Here is an 18346-nt window from a genome sequence, read left to right on the forward strand (position 1 = left end):
GTGTTTTTATGGAGTTGTATAAAAAGGAATTATTGAAAAAAGTAAAAAATATAAAATATAAAATATATTGATGAATTTTATTGTTTAGGGTTTTATATTGATTTTAGAGTTTATAGTTGTATAAAAGAAAATGTTGTAAAAAGTATAAAATACATAAATACATTGATGAATTTTAAATGTTTAGAGTTTTAATTTGGCTGGAACAAGAATCACATTTATAGAAGTTTGCCTTTGAAGTTTAAAGTTTAATTGAGCTCTAGATATTGGATATGTGCCTCTTCGGGGTGTAACATACCCTCAATATTTGATATCACTAAGGATCAAAAGATTAAAATTATAGGATAGAGGAATAAAGCGCGAATAAGCTTATTGTTCAGGAAGTGCAGGTACAAGTAGGTGTTAGGACAGTGATGATGGTGATGATGATGCTGCTTGGCAGATCCTCAAGAATCAAACTAACGGTACATAGAATGGGGAACTCGTCGTTTTATCGAACATGTGACAATGCCAATGCATGGTCACATGTTCCCTAAAACGCACCCAGACTATGCCCACCTGTGGCCACTCCTCTGAGAGAAGCATGACTTTAATAGCTGCCCCAACAAGGAACAGGATCTAGTATGCGCAAATTGCAAGTCACTAAAATCGAAACACACCCACTCCATCAGGGACCCACAATGTCCAACTTACCTTAGAGCTAAGAGTTCGTTCTAAATGAGGATAAATTATGGATAAACTCTACAAAAGATACAACACCGCCAAGATAACCATATTCTAGAAAAATGCGCACCAGGCCAGAGCAGTGGTCGACCAACAAAGAGCAAAAGCAGAGGAAGAAAATTCGGATGTACTGGTACTACATGAGTCATAGACGGACTCCAATATGGTACGCGGCTACCCGATAACATATAAAATAGTTCAAACTGAGAAGGACGCCCCGTGGCTGCCATCGCGGTCCGCAACCCAAAGTCAGTAACAAAATTAACCCAGCTATGCACAGCTGTAGTAAATTATGCACAATTAGTAAATCCTTACTAATTGTGCATAACTTGATGAAGATTTTCCTCTTAATTCTTTGGAATCGTGGCTTATGACCACAATGTCATCTGAAAATCGCAAATGGTTTAGGTATTCTCCATTCACATTGACTCCTTTCTGCGACCAGTCTAATCTTCTGAAAGCTCCTCCAGGGCAGCAATAAACAACTTCGGAGATATTGTGTCTCCTTGTCGAACTTCTTTCTCAATTTTGAATTTGCTACTCTCTTTGTCTAGTCTAATAAAGGAGGTAGCTTTCTCATATATTTTCTTCAAAATCATAATATATGGGGTGTCAATGCCTTTTTTTTCAGTGCCCGAAACATTGCCTTATGCTGTATGGAGTCAAACGCCTTTTCATAATCCACAAATGCCAAGCATAATGGTCTTTTATATTCATTTGCTTTGTCCATTAGCTGTGATATTACGTGAAGGTGATCCATAGTTGAGAATCCTGTCCTAAAGTCAGCTTGCTCTTTCGGTTTATTCTCATTAAGTATTCTTTTTAATCTGTTAGTACATGCTAACAGATACAAGTTGTGAACAACTTGTAGATGTGGGATAACAAGCTAATTGGTCTATAATTTCCAATTTCTGATTTATCTCCTTTCTTATGCAGCAAAACTACGATTGCATTATTCCTTAGGCGTCACACCTTTTCTAATGTATTTTGTGAAAAGTCTTGCCAGCTTTTTTGTCATGTCGGGAAGCGGAAAAAATCAGACTCCAAAAACATCTGAAGCAGGCATGGCTTGACCACTGGTCCAGAACAACCAAGGGAGCAATCACAAAAAAGTTCTTACCCAACATTGACTTGTGTGTACCTTGAACCCTCCAACTTGGTTCAAACCTGTCCACTACACGATCTGTACCTGCTAACTGGTCACGGAACATTCAATGCGAAACTGAACTCCTTTAGTATCCTGGACGACACACGCTGAGTTTGCGGTGAGGCGGAACCATGGACACACATCATGCATGACTGTACACACTACAAAGACCTCCGTTGAAGGCTAATCACGGAAATCATTTACCTCTCGAGGAAACAGTCACAACTGGAATACGCAATAGCTGATTTAATGCGGAAATGTGCACAATACAAAGAGTGCTAATTTTTAGAACAGCTAGTTGTAAGTCGTTAAAACAAAAGTGGTAATCGCAACTAATAAAACGCCACAAGCTCGTGACCTGATGTCATCACGAACAATGGTTGTCACCGAAAGGGATTCCTTAGGAGAAGATATGGAAAACACAAAGGGAAAATCAGCCATATTGCCTGAAGCATCGTCAGAGCAACCACAGGCTCAACCTTCATGCAACCCTCATGACAACTGTGAGTGCACAGAGACTACAGGTGGTCCCAAATCCACACCTTCTCCAAAATAGAAATACAAGAAAACGACAGGACAAAATCCAGAACCCGAAACCAGATCGCTCCTCAAAAGTCCTCGAACAGTAGAAAGGAAATCAAATCAATAAGAAAGACGAGACACACTGGTGTCATATAAAGACTGCAAAGCAAGAGGACGTGACACAAATTCAAAATGGCACTAAAGTCCAAACCTTAGGCCTCACCGCAGAAACCCCCAAAGAGAAAGACCCATCCATTATCATCTTTAACGTTGATAAGGATCTGAATCGAGATACAGTCACGAACGAGTTATATCATACGAACTTGCAACAGTTCCCAGAGGAAGTCCCCGAGGCTCTCATCAGACCCAAGTACCAGACGAAATCACGGGACGGAAGTTCTATCAACTGGGTAGTTGAGCTGGCACCACAAGCTTGGCAGTTCATAAACCAAAAGAACAGAGTCTTCGTAATCATCTTTACGAAAGCAAAAACCCTTCCCTTTACCCTCGATGGTAGTTACCTCTTTGAGTAAATCCCACTTCAGCACACTGTGATCACTGCCACCTAGTAGTTCCTTTATCTGCAGATTCTTAATCCAATAAGAATCACTACTGGTAATCATATCAAGAGTATTACCCCGTCTAGTTGCCTCTCGAACATGCTGCTGTAGTTGCCTCCTGAACAATCATCCAATGAATCCACAAAATCCTTGCTAGTGTGTGAGTGACCAAATACAAATTCCAGTCAATTTCTGGGAAATTAATATCCCCCATATAAGACACTCTGATTTACTGGCCCACTCTATTTCTCTGCACAATTGCTCATTATACTCATCAGATTAATTAAACCTATAACACACACCTACTCTTATTTTTCCTTTTCCAGTGCTGATGTCACACCAAACAGACTCAACATTGCATCGGCCACCAACATCAGTTGGATCCACTTCCTTAGAATTTATGTGTTTCTTAACTAACAGCATAACCCCTCCTCCGTTCTTGTCCTGCCTATCCTTTCTGTACACATTGTACTCCCCAAATTCCAATTCTGCACTGCATATGTCTGTGTGACACCACGTCTGTGGTGATATCCCAAGAATATCTGCCTTTGATGTCTTGACTAACACTTCAAGCTCATCGAATTTATTAACTATACTCCTAGCATTGGTGTACATGCAAGTATACATGCACCTGTTTCTAATCTTAGTTAACTTTACACAGCCCATGTAATTACTTGTTCCACTATGATTTCAAGCAGTCCTGGAAATCCCCATTGCCTTGCTTTCCAGGCTGATGCTGATTTGCATTTCAATCCGAGCAGTGCAAGAATCACTTTCACCTCTGACAGCAGCTATTGTTAATCTATTATTCCGTGTATCCCTCAAGCTAGTAGTTTTCCGACCCACCTAACTCTGCCTCGATAACATCAGCAAATATTCTTGTACTCTTTCTATTTAAGTGTATCCCATTCCTGTAGAAGCAGTCTCTCCTGTTAACAAGCACAGACCAGGCTGAGAAAAATTTTACTTCCTTGAGCCTTGCACAATCTCTCCAGGGCCGAATTCATCGACAAGGCTCTCATTATATACTCCCTTCTATCATGTCTGGGCAGAATTCCAGACACTTTCAAATTGAACCCTTGCTCACGGGTTTTTTTCAGTATTGACTTGTACTTGTTAAGTAATTCCGTTGGTCTCCTACTTTTAATATCATTAGTGCCAACGTGTACAACAATATCGCCCTTTGTGCCCTTAAAATATGATATCTGCTCTACAACGTCATCAACCTTTATCCCTGGCAGACATACCCTGGTCCTGTTCCATCTATCCTTTTTGCACAATTTGTTCTCCGTTTCCCTGACAATAGAGTCACCTACAACAACTAGTTCATTTGGACCAGCACATTCTGCATTGGGGATTGCCGCTCTGTTGCGTGATGTTCAAGTGCAAGCTCTGGCATTGATGTGGGCAGCTGAGAGCTTGATTGGCACCTCAATTTAAATTCTTCGAGGGCATCCACCCTGTCCTTCAAGTTCTCATATAAGTCCATAACATTGCTAAGCTGGCGCCTGATTTCCTCACATTGTTGGGTGTTTTGGAGCTCCTCGCCTTTCTGCATATGAGGGGGTGCGCTGTTGTATTTGTTTTCCCCGCTCGTCTAGATAGGCTTCCAGTTTTGTTTGTGCCTTTTCCTGCAAGAGCTGTTCACTGACCAAAATCCATTCCATCTTATTCCATATGGTGATTATTTCTCCACGTAGTCCGGTTGTAATCCTGCTACTGGATTTGGCCATCAGCTGTTCCAGTTGCGTTCGCAGGAAGCGCATTTTCTCCAGGGTTGTTCCATCTGGAAGTGTTGGGTCCAATGGGGGGGGGTTCGGCTTGTCTGACCTACTCCTCGGGATGATACTCCTTGGTCCAGCATTATCGCTAGCATCTTTGGCTTCACTCGTACTTCGTGTCGCCCGTCCTTGGGGACAGTCTTCTTTTATCGTTTTTTGCTCACTAGGTCTGTTCTGGCATTGTCTGTATTGTCATGTATTGCTTCAGTGTCTTGTATAGTGTAAGTGTAAGTAAGTGTAAGTGTAAGTAAGTGTAAGTGTGTGTTGTTGTCTTACGGCACCAGGGGTTTCCCCCATCTCTGCATTGCTTTCATTGTGGTGAACCAGTTCACTGGGAAATGCCAGAGATTTAAAAGTGTGTGGGAATTCTTCATGTGTTGTGTTCTGTACCGTTGTTCATCTGGTCATTTAGCCGCTGGACCCCTATTAAGGCCCAACGTTGTCCCATTTACGCCCCGTGGAGGCAGACCAGGAACCCAGTAGCTATAGATTCACTCTGGCAGGTCCTGCCGCTTAATTTCCTGGGATTTCGGCGGCTAGGACCTTAAAAAAAAAAAAAAAAAATTAAAAAAAAATAAAAAAAATAAAAAATAATGATAATAAATAAAATAAAAAAAAAAAATTAAAAAAATAAAAAAATAAAATAAAATAAAAAAAAGTAAATAAATAAATGAATAAAAAATAAAAATAAATATATAAAAATAAAATAAATAAATAAAAAATCTGCGCTGTTGTAGGGATAATGTCGCTTTGGTTTGCTGGGCCGAGGTTTGGGCGTAAGGTAATTTTATCATATTAAGTTTTTGACGTGTGGGGCTTTCGCTATGATGAAGGTAGAGAGGGGAGGGAGACCGAAGATTGGGGGGGGAAAGACAGAAGTGTCTTGTATAGTGGGTTCTTGCTGTTGTACACAGGTTTCTGGATCTTGATTTCGGTATTTTCCATTTTTCGGAAAAACGGTAGTTTTTCGGTTTAGCGAGATAAAAGTATAGCAGCTGCAGAGAGGTCTCCAAATGTAGTAGTTTAACGCTATCAAAAGCCTGTGGGTAAATTTGGGCCTGAACAGTTCGTCAGATAACTTTTGGGCTGTTCAGAATTGGGGAGGGGAGGCCCAGGTGTAAAAAAAATTTTTTTTTTCTTTTTCTCTTTTTTCTTTCAACCTAGAACAACGGGGCCAATTTCCCCTGGGGTTTTGAGGGGCGCTGTACATCATGATAGGAAGAGAGTTGCGAATTTGCCGTTGTCAGCTTTAGGCGTAGCGATCACAGAATCTTGTTTGTTGTTTGGTTTTTAGGAGCATTAGCAACTAAGGTCATATTGCTCCGGGAATATGCGGTGGTCATTCCCTGACTTTTCCACATCCTCCGTATTTGGTGGTGACGGGCTCGAACCCCGGTCTAATCAAGAAGCATGTGCTACGCACTGTTGCTCCACAGAATCTTGTGAAACTTACATTAGGAAAGACAAGTTTTTCAAGACGCTCGTGAAAGTTTGGGCCCAATAGCTTAAGCTTCATTGGCTTCACGGTAAATCCGCCTCTGCATGTACTTCGGTTATTCTTTCCTTTTATAAGTTTCTTACATATTTCATAACCTTGTTCATGAATTCATTTGTACATTATACGTTAACAATTTGCAACTTTTGCCAATGTGTTTTATCGCCAAATGTGTGGAAATACTGTAATATATTATTGTAATTTTTTTGTATTATTCACATGCTTTCCTAATATTCAAATAACGATAATCAATCAAACATTATTTATGTGCGTACAAGTTGGTACAATAGCTTCATTTCTGTACGTAGCCAACTACTTAAGTAGTTAGGAATTTGCATAATTTAATTATATCTCACGTGAATACTTCCACAACGACTTACCATGATATTACACTACCTTGAATCAGTAAGGCTTCACCATAGGAGACTACTGTTACTTATTCTCGGCGTTACCACGAACCATACGCCACTATTTCGGAGCTTACTGGCTCCTCATCGATGGGTGGGCTACCTGGGTACCCTGGTGTTGCAATGATGACAACCCAGTTGCAAAGTGAGATCTTACACCATCAGGCATCTTTCATATTGTGTAGCAATATGAGAGCTGCCTGATGGTGTAAGATAATTTAGATTACAAAGTAATTTAGGGCATAATAAGTAACAACTAAGAAAGGCATAACAAGTTAGGGCTAGAACCTGTGGATCTAGCCCTAAATTACGATGTATATATGTGCGTATAAGTATTCCTAGGTCCATCTAAAAAAGCACTCAAAAACCTGGTCGCCATGCGTACCCCTTACGATGATACCTGGATATGCCACCGTTCAGTGGGGCGTGTGTTAAAAAGAGAAATACCATCCAAGACAATTTGTCTTGGGTAAAGTTTCTCGAACTGTTCGAGAATCTTAATAAAAAGAAATAAATTCTAATTGTTGTAATAATATCAACAAAAAAAAATAAATAAATACATTTTCTGTTTATACTTCGGGACGACCAAATGATCAGAGGAGTTCACAAAATAGACAGAATACAAGAAACAGCACCGTATTCATCATGATCACAGTGAGTTTATTGTTGCAATTAAATGATTCCAAAGTAAAACTGAATCATCTCTTTCAAAGTTATGGCAATTAAAATTTAAATTAAACATTTATATGATCCACCAACCCTTCTATCATCACTATCTCTCTGATTCGAAATACTGTACTATTAGGTTGATTACTTTTTTACGTAGCATTAATTCTGCTGCTGGTTATGTTCTGAACTCGAGTTCTTAAAACAAGTTAAGAACTCAAGAACTGAACTCAAGTTATTTGTCTTAAAACGAAGAAAATATGATGCAATTCTCAGCCGACGCTCTGCTACCTCATAACTGTGTGAAGTATTTGTGTTAAAAGTCCCCTCAAGTGCCCCGAGCAGGAGTTCCGTTTGTATCGTTCATTCAGTAGGCGAAAGGAATAACTGTTTAGTCACTGACTGGCGTAGAGAGAGAGAGAGAGAGAGAGAGAGAGAGAGAGAGAGAGAGAGAGAGAGAGAAAGAACGAAAATAAATAAATAAAAAAAGTATAATAAAATAAAAGAAAAAGAAAATGCACCTAATTTGAGATTTATTATCAAGCGTTTAATTGCTATTTTAACAGATTAATACTGTAAAATTTCTTTAAAAAAGTGAATATCACTTGCACACATATTTCATGTTCAAGATCTATTCGTCATGAAGCTGGATTGAAAAGATTCTCATAAAATTACGAACATTTTCACTCTTATCCTCATATACAATACTGAAATTCTCAGTGCAATTTTTTTACAAAATGGCGGATGTGTATTTATTCGAGTGACTGCGTAATCGAATGAATCTACAACTTAAAAAATAATAAAAAAACAATAATGGGAACATACCGGAAGGCAGAGGAGTCCTGCTTTTGGGCTCGCCACGGTATCGGGGAAAATAAATTGCCACATACAGAACAAATGTGGCATGTTCAAAGTCAAAGTTGTGCAGTGATCACTTTTGTTTCTGTTCTTGGGAATTTTTTGCTTAGGTTTTAGTGCACCAATTCTTATGGTGCTCTTCTTCAGTTGCTTTTTTTTTCCCTGTCGTGTGTTAAGGGCAAATATGGGATCATGGACCGAGTGCATGTTTTGCAAGCTGAAAATTCCAGAACAACTCATGGGAAACATTGTTCCACTTGTCTGATATTAGTATAACTACAGCCCAGTTAAGAAGCCTTTAAAAATTACCCCTTTTCCAAACTCAGATTTCTCCCTTCGGGATTCGAACTGAGACTTCTCGAAAGGCGTAACAAGTTGCGAAACCACTTATACTTACTAAGAAGTGAGATCACTTTTGTGTTCGTGAAACTCAAACCAAAATTCAGAATTTCTCGGTGGTATCAATTGAAAAAAATATCTGTTTTTTTTTTTTTTTTTTTTTGCTTGTTTATCTTTAGTTATCAACAGAATTTGAACTCCTTTCCATTCAGTTGACGTATGCCATTACGCACGATAACCACGACTGCAAAACTGTAACATCTTTTTAATATTTTGTATAAAACTGATATGTTTTTATAACAAAATAGTGATTCACGTGGCCTGGTTTTACATTTGGCCCTTAGACACACGAATAGAAAATAACTCGTGTGTCAAAGAGCAAAAAATAAAAAAAATAAAAAATAATAATAATACTATTGTTTGAAAGAATTAAAAAAAAATGATCTGTTATGGCTTTTGGCATCCTCTTAGTTTTAACGCTTCAAGAGAAGTGTGAAAGTATTTTTTAATATTATTTTTCTTCAATTTACTGTAAACCATAATAGATATCAACAGGTTCTTAGTGCGTGTGGAATCCCTAATTAAATCGTCACTTTCCCAGTTCTTTCAAAGTGGTAAATCTTGATAACTTGGCAAACAGAATCCTTCTATAATAACCACTCCCTCTTCAGGTAAAAATAGCGTTTCTATTAACCAATGGTAATTGATAGACAGACTAAGAACTTTTCAAAATGACATGACATGACATGTCCAATGAAATATGATTTTAGTTTTACGACAGAGACAGAAATAAAACATTTTTCCAGATAATTAAAACCTCGAAGTAGTTATTAGAATTCTCTTACCATAAAATGTCGGGTGCCTGTTCGGAAACGATGTTCTATTCTCTCAATAGTATCCCTAATGATGTTTACAGTACCACTTAGAAGTCCATCGAACACTGAAAACCGCAAACGACACGAGGAACATAATTACCAGGTCATCCTTCACACCATCCAAGATATTACTATCATCTAGTTTCGTGGTTTAAGAAAATAACTCCACGGGATTGACACAGACACGTACATACGCATGCGAACCGCTGTAAAGCTCGCGACAGACGGCAACCAATCGGCACGGGAACAGCTTCCAAACATTGCTTCATTTGGAGTAGCACGGAGCTGCGTAGATCCCCACTAACCTTGACAACGTGGTCAATCACCTTGGCAACCGACCTTGAAGTTAGCTGGCGTGTTGCCCTCGCTCTGTTGCTGTTCGGCTCGTGCTATCTTCACGCTGGTGAAATTCACGTTGCCGCAAGCTCGCGAACAAGAACTGGCACACCGCCGATCTTCAGTCAGAACGTAATCTACCTCAGCAGCGCCACTGAAGATATCCTTAGTCCTCACGTGCCGACTTGAAAACAGTGCAGAAAAATGATGGTTTTATCAATAAATAAATAAATAAATATGATATTTACTGTAAGGTTCATCGGTACACGCAGGTACCACGATTTATAAAATCTTTCACGGCACCATGCCAGGGGTTAACAAGCGGCAAAGAAAACCTCGTCGGAAATAAACAGATTACATTTTAGGCTTATTATGTATATAAAAAAAAAAAAAACATATAGCAGAATATATTAACTTGGAAGGAAAACTAATACAAAAAATTAATAACTAAAAATAATACAAATTAAGATAAAAGGTAGTTTCCTTGAGTTCGGTTTTCTGTGAGGTGTAACGACCTGAAATCAGTTCATATTTAAATAAAAAATATAAATTTTCTGTTTATACTCCGGCACGACAACCAAGTCAGTAGAGTTTTTACAATAAATCGTCAATACAAATATTTATCGTATTTAGTAGTCACGGGCTTGACCCCCGGTCCACTCAAGGAACGCGTGCTATGCACTGTCGCTCCTGACCACTGGGCTGTGGAGACTACGTGCAGATCTAGGATGAGCCGTTTATATTTTTTATCATCTATGTTTTACACAAGTCACCATCCAGGGATTGCACAAGACGGAGCGTTTGACGGAGCGGGAGGAAGCGATCTTTAAACTGTAGCCTCGAAGGAAGAGCAAGTAGTTGGGCGCAGTGCAGAAGCACCCAACATTTGGAACACCGCCAGCACACGGTGTTCCAAATGTTGGGTGCTGAGACTCTCCCAGCGATCGTTTTTATGGTGAAGATGACTCCAAAAATCATCGTACTGATATACATTTTTATCAGGTTTATGTTCTGAATATGTAGCAAGTGCAGTTATAATAAGAAACTTTGGATTGCTGCTTTGCAACCCAACGTTTCCTGTTGAATTTGGCACAGAGTTCTTCTATACGATGATGAAATCTTAATTTTCTGTCAAAGATCACACTCAGATCTCTCTGCTTTTCGACACAGGTTATCAAGACTCCGTCGATCGCAGGCTGAATTATGGTTGGTGTGGATTTTAGTGGGAATACCACGATGGCAGATTTTTCAGAGTTCATTTTCAGATCAAATTTCGTAAGGTACAGCTGTACTTCTGTCAAAGTCTTGTTGATGTAGTATCTGTAGTGTCTTTTGCTTCATCGGTCGAATTTATTATTGTTAAGATCTTTAAATCATCAGCATATGATATCATATCTGGTTTTATTGTGTATTAGCGGGTTAATTATAGTTGTGAAAAGAATGCCAGACAGGACTCCTCCTTGTAGCACGAATGCTTGTAATTGTCAAGTATACCTTGGCTTTTCTATGGATATCTATGAATATCCATAGAATATCCTATGCTTATTTGAATGGTTCTATTCTGAAGATGGGATGTCAGAAACTTCAATACTAGACCTGTGATGTGATAGTAATTTTGAAGGAGCTTAAGCAAGGCTGGGATGTTGATACTATCGAACGCCTCTAGTAGATCTAGATACCCTATGTGATTGTAATTTCTTCTTTCTCCTAAAACGATCCAAGAATGGCATTGGTAGTCATAAGCAGATTAGTAACTGTTGACCTATCATGCAAAGCATAATGAATTTACTGAGGCCTGTCAAAGAGAATGTGCCTAGTGTGGGGGAGGGAGAATGTTAAATTGATTATTTAGAGATTGTGGGGGAATAGAAGCTTTATTTATTATACCTTTATTAATTCTAATTTCTGTTATTGATAAATCTCGTTATTCTTTCTGTCCCACCTCTCTTAACTTTGTATTTCCCCGTTTATTTTCCCCCTAATTTACCCCCTCCCACATTAACACCTGACTTGTATACTGCACAGAAGATCACAGATTCTGGGGGAATAGAAGTTCGTGTATGTCTCCTCTGGACTGGCTGAGTATTCAGAATGACTCATACTACACTTGATAAACATATACAATATTGTTTATTCACAGTATATACATTAAAAGAATATATCATACATCATCAATTGGGTATTATGTTAATTACTAGCATTATATGTGTGCTAAGATGTAAGGATAATCATAACTCATATATCATGTCTTTCTGCCTTTTCTCCTTCTGGTTTAGGTTACATCTTATAACATTCTCTTGTCTTCTAACAATTTAAACTTCCCAACTGGGATTACAGCAGTGAGCATAACACCTATATGTGTATTTTCTTAGATTTATAAATCCCCGCTATAATCTTTCTTTAATTATCTCTTCCAAAATAATTACATGTGCAAAGAACATAATCTCGACTTAAAACATACTAGTCTCGAGTACATATATCTAAATCTTCCTTGCTTATTAATTTATCTTTGTGATGAAGTACATATAAAAATAAATAAATTTTCTGTTTATACTCCGGCACGACACCCAAGTCAGTAGAGTTTACAATAAATCGTCAATACAAATATTTATCGTATTTAGTAGTCACGGGCTTGAACCCCGGTCCCCACTCAAGGAACGCGTGCTATGCACTCTCGCTCGTGACCACTGGGCTGTGAACTTTCTCCTTCCCTTTATGCTAAACAATATCAAATCAACTATCAACAAATCTAAAACATTCCCTAGAGTCCTTTCCTTCAAATCAAGCTTAAAACTATTATATGGTACTTACATAACAGCTTAGGGGATCACTCTTTACACAACCTTTTTCGCAGCTCAGGGGCGGCCATCATCATCATCATCAGACTCCTACTGGAATTAGTCATCGGCTAAGGAACTGCTGCTCATCTACAGGAATTCTCCTTCGTTCAGGAACTCTCTTTCCTCCATAAATGGGTTGCTCTGGCCCGCTTTGGGCGTCTGATCAGCTCGACGATACTGGGGTGCATAATAAAATAATCAAGACTATCCTTACTGCTTTATCGAGAAGCCAAACTGTATAACTCTTCCTTATCTTTCTATACCGAGACTTTTCGATCCTTATCACTCAGCTCCAGCATATGTGTTTCCGTCTTTCATTGGGCATCTCCTTCCTATTTCTACGTTGCGGCTGACCTCTCCCAGAACTTGCCTAACGAAATGTCTTTGCGACAAACTGCTTCAATTTCCACTACCACATTCCAGCGATCCTCCCGGCACTTCTCGGGATTTCTTTCCGGCCGCACATCACTCAGGCACACCCACAGGAACTCTCAAAACTTCCAAAAACTGCCCAAACTCTCCAAAAAACTATAACTGTCCCTCTCCTCCTGTTTCATCTTCTTTTGTTTTAGCCACCCCTTCTATTCTGATCCAATCGCAGTTCGTTCTTCATCATCTCTTTATTCTCATTCGCTCTCTCCCACTTCCTCCGTTTTCCAGGCCCTTCCCTTTCCTGGGGAAAACATCCGAGTTCTCGAAATTTCTAGAAGCTTCGATGAACTTCCGGAAGTCTAGAAATTTCTAGATATTTCCTTGTGATCATTCCGATGCACTTACCTCTTATTAGTCCACTCTGTTTTTTCTCTACCGCTCCTTGAAATCAGTGCTCATGGAGTCAGTTAGTTTTATCTAGCGGCTAGCCATTACCACAGGTGTATGCCGCATCCAGGGTCCCCTCCACCCTCTTAGTCTTTAAAATTCTTCCTCTCCACAAGGGGGAGTCGGTTTCCTTGTTCTTTTCTTCCAAAGATCTGCCCACCTTCTGTTTATACCGACTTGAACTGCCCTTTTCAGTGCTCCCATTGTATTTTTGTGCCTTATCCAGCTACCCCCCGTTGTTATGCTAATCCTCCCCTACTTAACTGTACGGTACAGAGAGATTGCAATCTAAGCTGAAAATCATCCTATGTAAATAATATTATTTAATATATATATATTTTTTCTTGTTATGTTATAATATTTATAACATAACATTCTCTGGGATAAGTGTAAGAATTGGGTTCTTACAGTAGGAAGCGTTTTCAGTACTGTTTTCTCAAGCAACTTCAATAAACACGAGGATCGAGAGATGAGTCTAAAGTGCTTGGCTGGGAAACTTTCGGGAAGGGCCTAACAGAATACACATTCCACGTTGGAGAGAAAAATTCTCCTTTTAATATGGTATTAAATATTACTAAGATGAGATCAATTAGATATGGGTAAAACATTTAATGATAAACTGTAGTACTTTGTCGATCCCCGCAATACCAGTTGCAGGAAATTTATTAATTGCATATAAAAGGAAATAAAACACAAAGAAAACGAAAACTGGAATCTTGATAACTATGTATTTATAATAAGTTATATTTGTCTGTATTTACAATAAATTATATTTAACTTTACAACTAAAATATATGAAATATACATATAAAATATACATTAAAATATACTGGGTTAAGAACAATAAAATACATTAAAATATACTAAATTAAAATCGATAAAACCAAAGCTTTCGAAGGCTCCTGCCTTCTTCTTCAGCGGTATTTTCTTTGTTCTGCGGTGCGTCTTTAAATACCAGCAGGTTCACGGTACTCATCACGTGTTTCATTCCCACTGTTCCGTTCTCTTGTGTTACGGAATCGGAAGTGGCTCGAGAGTGGGTCATGTGGAACCATTCATCCCTTCTGAGGATAGTAGCCTCAAAGAGGGGATGGATCCGCATTCCTCTATCTCTATTAATGTTCACTGTGGAACAGATCCGCAAACTCTCAAGCCACTTCCGGTCCCAGAACTTATTCGCCCGATCGGTGATGATAGCCTCGTCCGGGGAGATGTGGTGCTGCTTCTCCCAAAAATGCTCGGCCACGGCGGACTTACCATAGTCCGCACTTCTTATTGCCTTAGTGTGCTCCCCCAGACGGTCTTTGAGACGGCGTTTTGTTTCCCCTACATAACACTCCCCACAATCCGGACATCTAATACTGTATACGACCCCACTTGCATTCTCTTTTTGAATGGGGTCCTTTACTTGTGACACGATTGTGTGCAGCCTCCGCCCCGGAAGCTGCACACAACGCGTCTGATAATTTCTTATAGACCTTAGTCTTTAGTTGTTGGTCTTCCCTACAGACGAACACATCTAGGAACGGCAAAACTCCTCCTTCTTCTGCCTCCGAGGTAAATTGTATGAATGGGGAGAAGCCATTTAAAATATTCAACACCTGATCTTCACTCCCCTTTTGAATAATTGAAAACGTATCATCTACGTATCTTTTCCAGGGGCGCATAGGGAGAACACTAACATTAAATATTCTAGCCTCGAGCTCCTCCATAGCTAAATTAGCTACAATTGCGCTAATGGGGGAGCCCATGGCTGTACCGTTAACCTGCTTATACATAGTATTATCAAACACCATAGTGGTGCTTGAGAGGCATAATTCTATACCTTTCTCAATATCCTCTAAATTTAATTGTGTTCTAGTATTTAGAGTAGTATCTCTCCGTAAGGCCATGTGTGCACAACGCACTCCATGGTCAATCGGAATACACGTAAATAGAGATTTCACGTCGAAAGATATCATAATTTCATTCTCTTCTATACGTTGGCTTCTAATAAAATGCACAAAGTCTTTGCTGTCCTTAATACTAAATTCAGAAAGTCCTACTAATGGAGATAATAATTTGGCTAAGAAACCAGATAGTGCATATGTGGGACTGCCTATAAATGAAACTATGGGTCTAAGTGGTACACCCATTTTATGAATTTTGGGCAAGCCATAAAATCTTGGTATTCGGCTCCCTGTAGCATGCAGTACCCAATATTGTTCTTTGGAAATTTTGCTAGACTTAAGCCAACTCTGTACCATTCTATTCACTTGCCGTTCCAAGCTAAGCAGTGGACTTTTCTGAATAACCTTATAGGTTGTATGATCATTCAATAAATCCAACGCCTTATTTAGATATGCTTCCTTATCAAGAACCACCGTTGCCCTACCTTTGTCCGCGGGTAAGACCACAATGCTATCATCTTGCTTGAGGCTTTTTAGCGCTAATTTTTGCTTCACATTGAGATTAGAAGGGGGCGTTTTTTGCTTGACTGAGGATGGCTGCTGTTTTAACTCTAATTTCATTAGCCATATCTTCGGGAAGTTTATTTATAGCTCTTTCCACGCCCATTGCTATTTCTGCAACGGGTATTCTGGATGGAATCATGGAAAATTTTGGTCCTAAATTTAGAACCTCCAATTGATCTTTAGTTAGTTGTTTACTGCTCATATTCACTATAAAATCCTTGGCAGTACTATCACTATTGCCTCTAAACCTGATTTGTTCTCTAATTCTGTCAAACTTCCCCATTTGTCTTCGTCTATAGATGTCAGAAATTTGTTTTGTTTTAGTTGCCACCACACTAATCACTTCTGACAAGTGCACTGGAGTCATCTTGTCACTAATCTTAGTAAAGCACTGTCTTTTGTCTCTCCTAATGTGGTATAAATTCCTATGCAATTTCTCAATCCATATATTTAAGATCTTCTTTTGATACCACTTGGAAACGTTAAATAGTCGTTCATCTTCAAAAGGTAGCTTTGTTTGAAAGCCTCGAGATTTTGTGTCTTACATCGATGGGCAAACCTCAAATGTTGCTCATGTTTAGCCTCCCTAACACTATGCCTCTGGAATTCTCTGATGCACCGCACAATTGGATGGCCATAGCATCTAAATAATTCTTCAAACAGACCTCTGAGGTTGGGTATGTTCATATTGTAGTTTTAAATGTTTTTCACCAACCTTATGTAGAAATAAAACACAAAGAAAACGAAAACTGGAATCTTGATAACTATGTATTTATAATAAGTTATATTTGTCTGTATTTACAATAAATTATATTTAACTTTACAACTAAAATATATGAAATATACATATAAAATATACATTAAAATATACTGGGTTAAGAACAATAAAATACATTAAAATACACTAAATTAAAATCTATCGATTTTAATTTAGTATATTTTATATTTTATATTTAGTATATTTAGTATATATCGATTTTAATTTAGTATATTTTAATGTATTTTATTGATAGCAAGGTTTTTTCCCTCAGAAACTGGGGGCCTCCAGAAAACAGGCAAATTGACCAGAGAACGCACGCAATTTACAGACAAAATAAATATGGGTAGATGTAATCATTTACAGGGGACCCTAATATCATCATTTGTTTTTTTTTTTAATGTTGAGTACTTTTGGGCTCTTTATTACTTTGCTTTAGTGTGTACCCGAGTCGAGACGTTGTAGTTTGTAGTCGGAAAATATAAGTTAATTAAAATTGGCATGTGATCAGATTGAAAGGCTGTTTCTGCTGTAGAATGTCTGCGGTTCCAAACTTATTGGAGAACAATGTAAATATCTTGGTTGAAGATCACAATAACTTTATTGCTCTGCAAACCTTCTCAAGATCCATTTTCATATTGAAGACTCAGCTGAGAACTTCAGCTTCTTCTGGGAATTGACTTAACAAATGACTAAATCAAAGATCTTCTAGAATTTCTAGCTTAATACGGATGCTACGGGCATTCTGGTAGAATGCAGACAGGCTATTATGTCTGAGGATCTTCCTTAGTACCTTCTGCCTCTGCGGTCTGTTTCTGTCTGTTCTGGAGAAATCTCTTTGAGATATCCTAACAGGAATTGTTGTGCATTGGTTTCCATTCACGATTTCGGTACTGTGTCAGCTAGTAGGATCGACTGGACCCTGAATGTGACCATGGTGTTGGCATGTTTGGCTGTGCAGCTGAAGTCTGGTGGAGGGGGAGATTGAAAGTAGGGCATGATGAGGAGCCCTCGAGGCCAAGTGGATGGCTGACACAAGATTTTGTATTGGGTTATGTTGCAGTCTAATCTGAAAGATGAATAGGAAGGGCATTTAATGGGCAGTTGGTATAATTCAACAGATATGTTAAAATTATCTTTTATGCCATTTTTAACTTGCTCTGCGGTTGTGTATGGAGCCAATATTGAAAAGAACAGGCTTTTGCGATTGGGTTGTTGGTCGACGTGTGCTGCGTTTTCAGTAGTCTGGAGCCACGTAGTTTGGGCTGTCCCAGTAATATGTGATCGTCTTGATGTCTTGTTTCTTCTTGTATGCGGTACTGTCCTTGCCTTTCGGGTTTTACGACTTTCCTTTGTTGTGTTTCCACTGGATACGTGAGGGGACGCCCCAGCGACAAACTCAGCTTAGGAGTGGGATTTCACAAGCTCTATGTTAGAACATGACGCCAGCTATTATGTTTTACAAGAAAAAAATCAAATAATAAAATTGTTTCACCCTTCTCTTAGGAGATTAAAAATAAGGGGATGCCGAATGCGATCAGTAGGTAATTAATTTCCTAGGGCCATTTCCACACGTACGTAATTTAGTTGAAGTAAAGACTACGTTCAGTAGATGGAAATTAAAATAACTGTTTTTCTTGTAAAAAAAAAACTGTTAAAGGAAATTTACGAGGAATAAAATTAAGCAACGTACTATACAAATTAGGAGTAACAGTATGTTAAATTAAATGTTATTAATATAATAATATTCTTGTTTATACTTCGGCACGAC

At 38.7% G+C, this 18346-nt stretch overlaps 1 protein-coding gene across 1 annotated transcript in view; it reads right to left on the reverse strand.

Annotated features, from left to right (window-relative positions):
- LOC150084471 (uncharacterized) overlaps positions 1-9528 on the reverse strand; it is a 1198120-nt gene extending 1188592 nt beyond the window's left edge. The window contains exon 1 of the mRNA XM_090376097.1: positions 9341-9528. The gene's annotated coding sequence lies outside the window, so the exon portion shown is untranslated. The remainder of the gene's footprint in view (positions 1-9340) is intronic.
- Between the last annotated feature and the right edge of the window lie 8818 nt (positions 9529-18346).

The sequence above is a fragment of the Mastigoproctus giganteus genome, chromosome 6 (genome assembly GCF_048544385.1).
Source record: "Mastigoproctus giganteus isolate SK-2022 chromosome 6, ASM4854438v1, whole genome shotgun sequence".
Taxonomy (NCBI): domain Eukaryota; kingdom Metazoa; phylum Arthropoda; class Arachnida; order Uropygi; family Thelyphonidae; genus Mastigoproctus; species Mastigoproctus giganteus.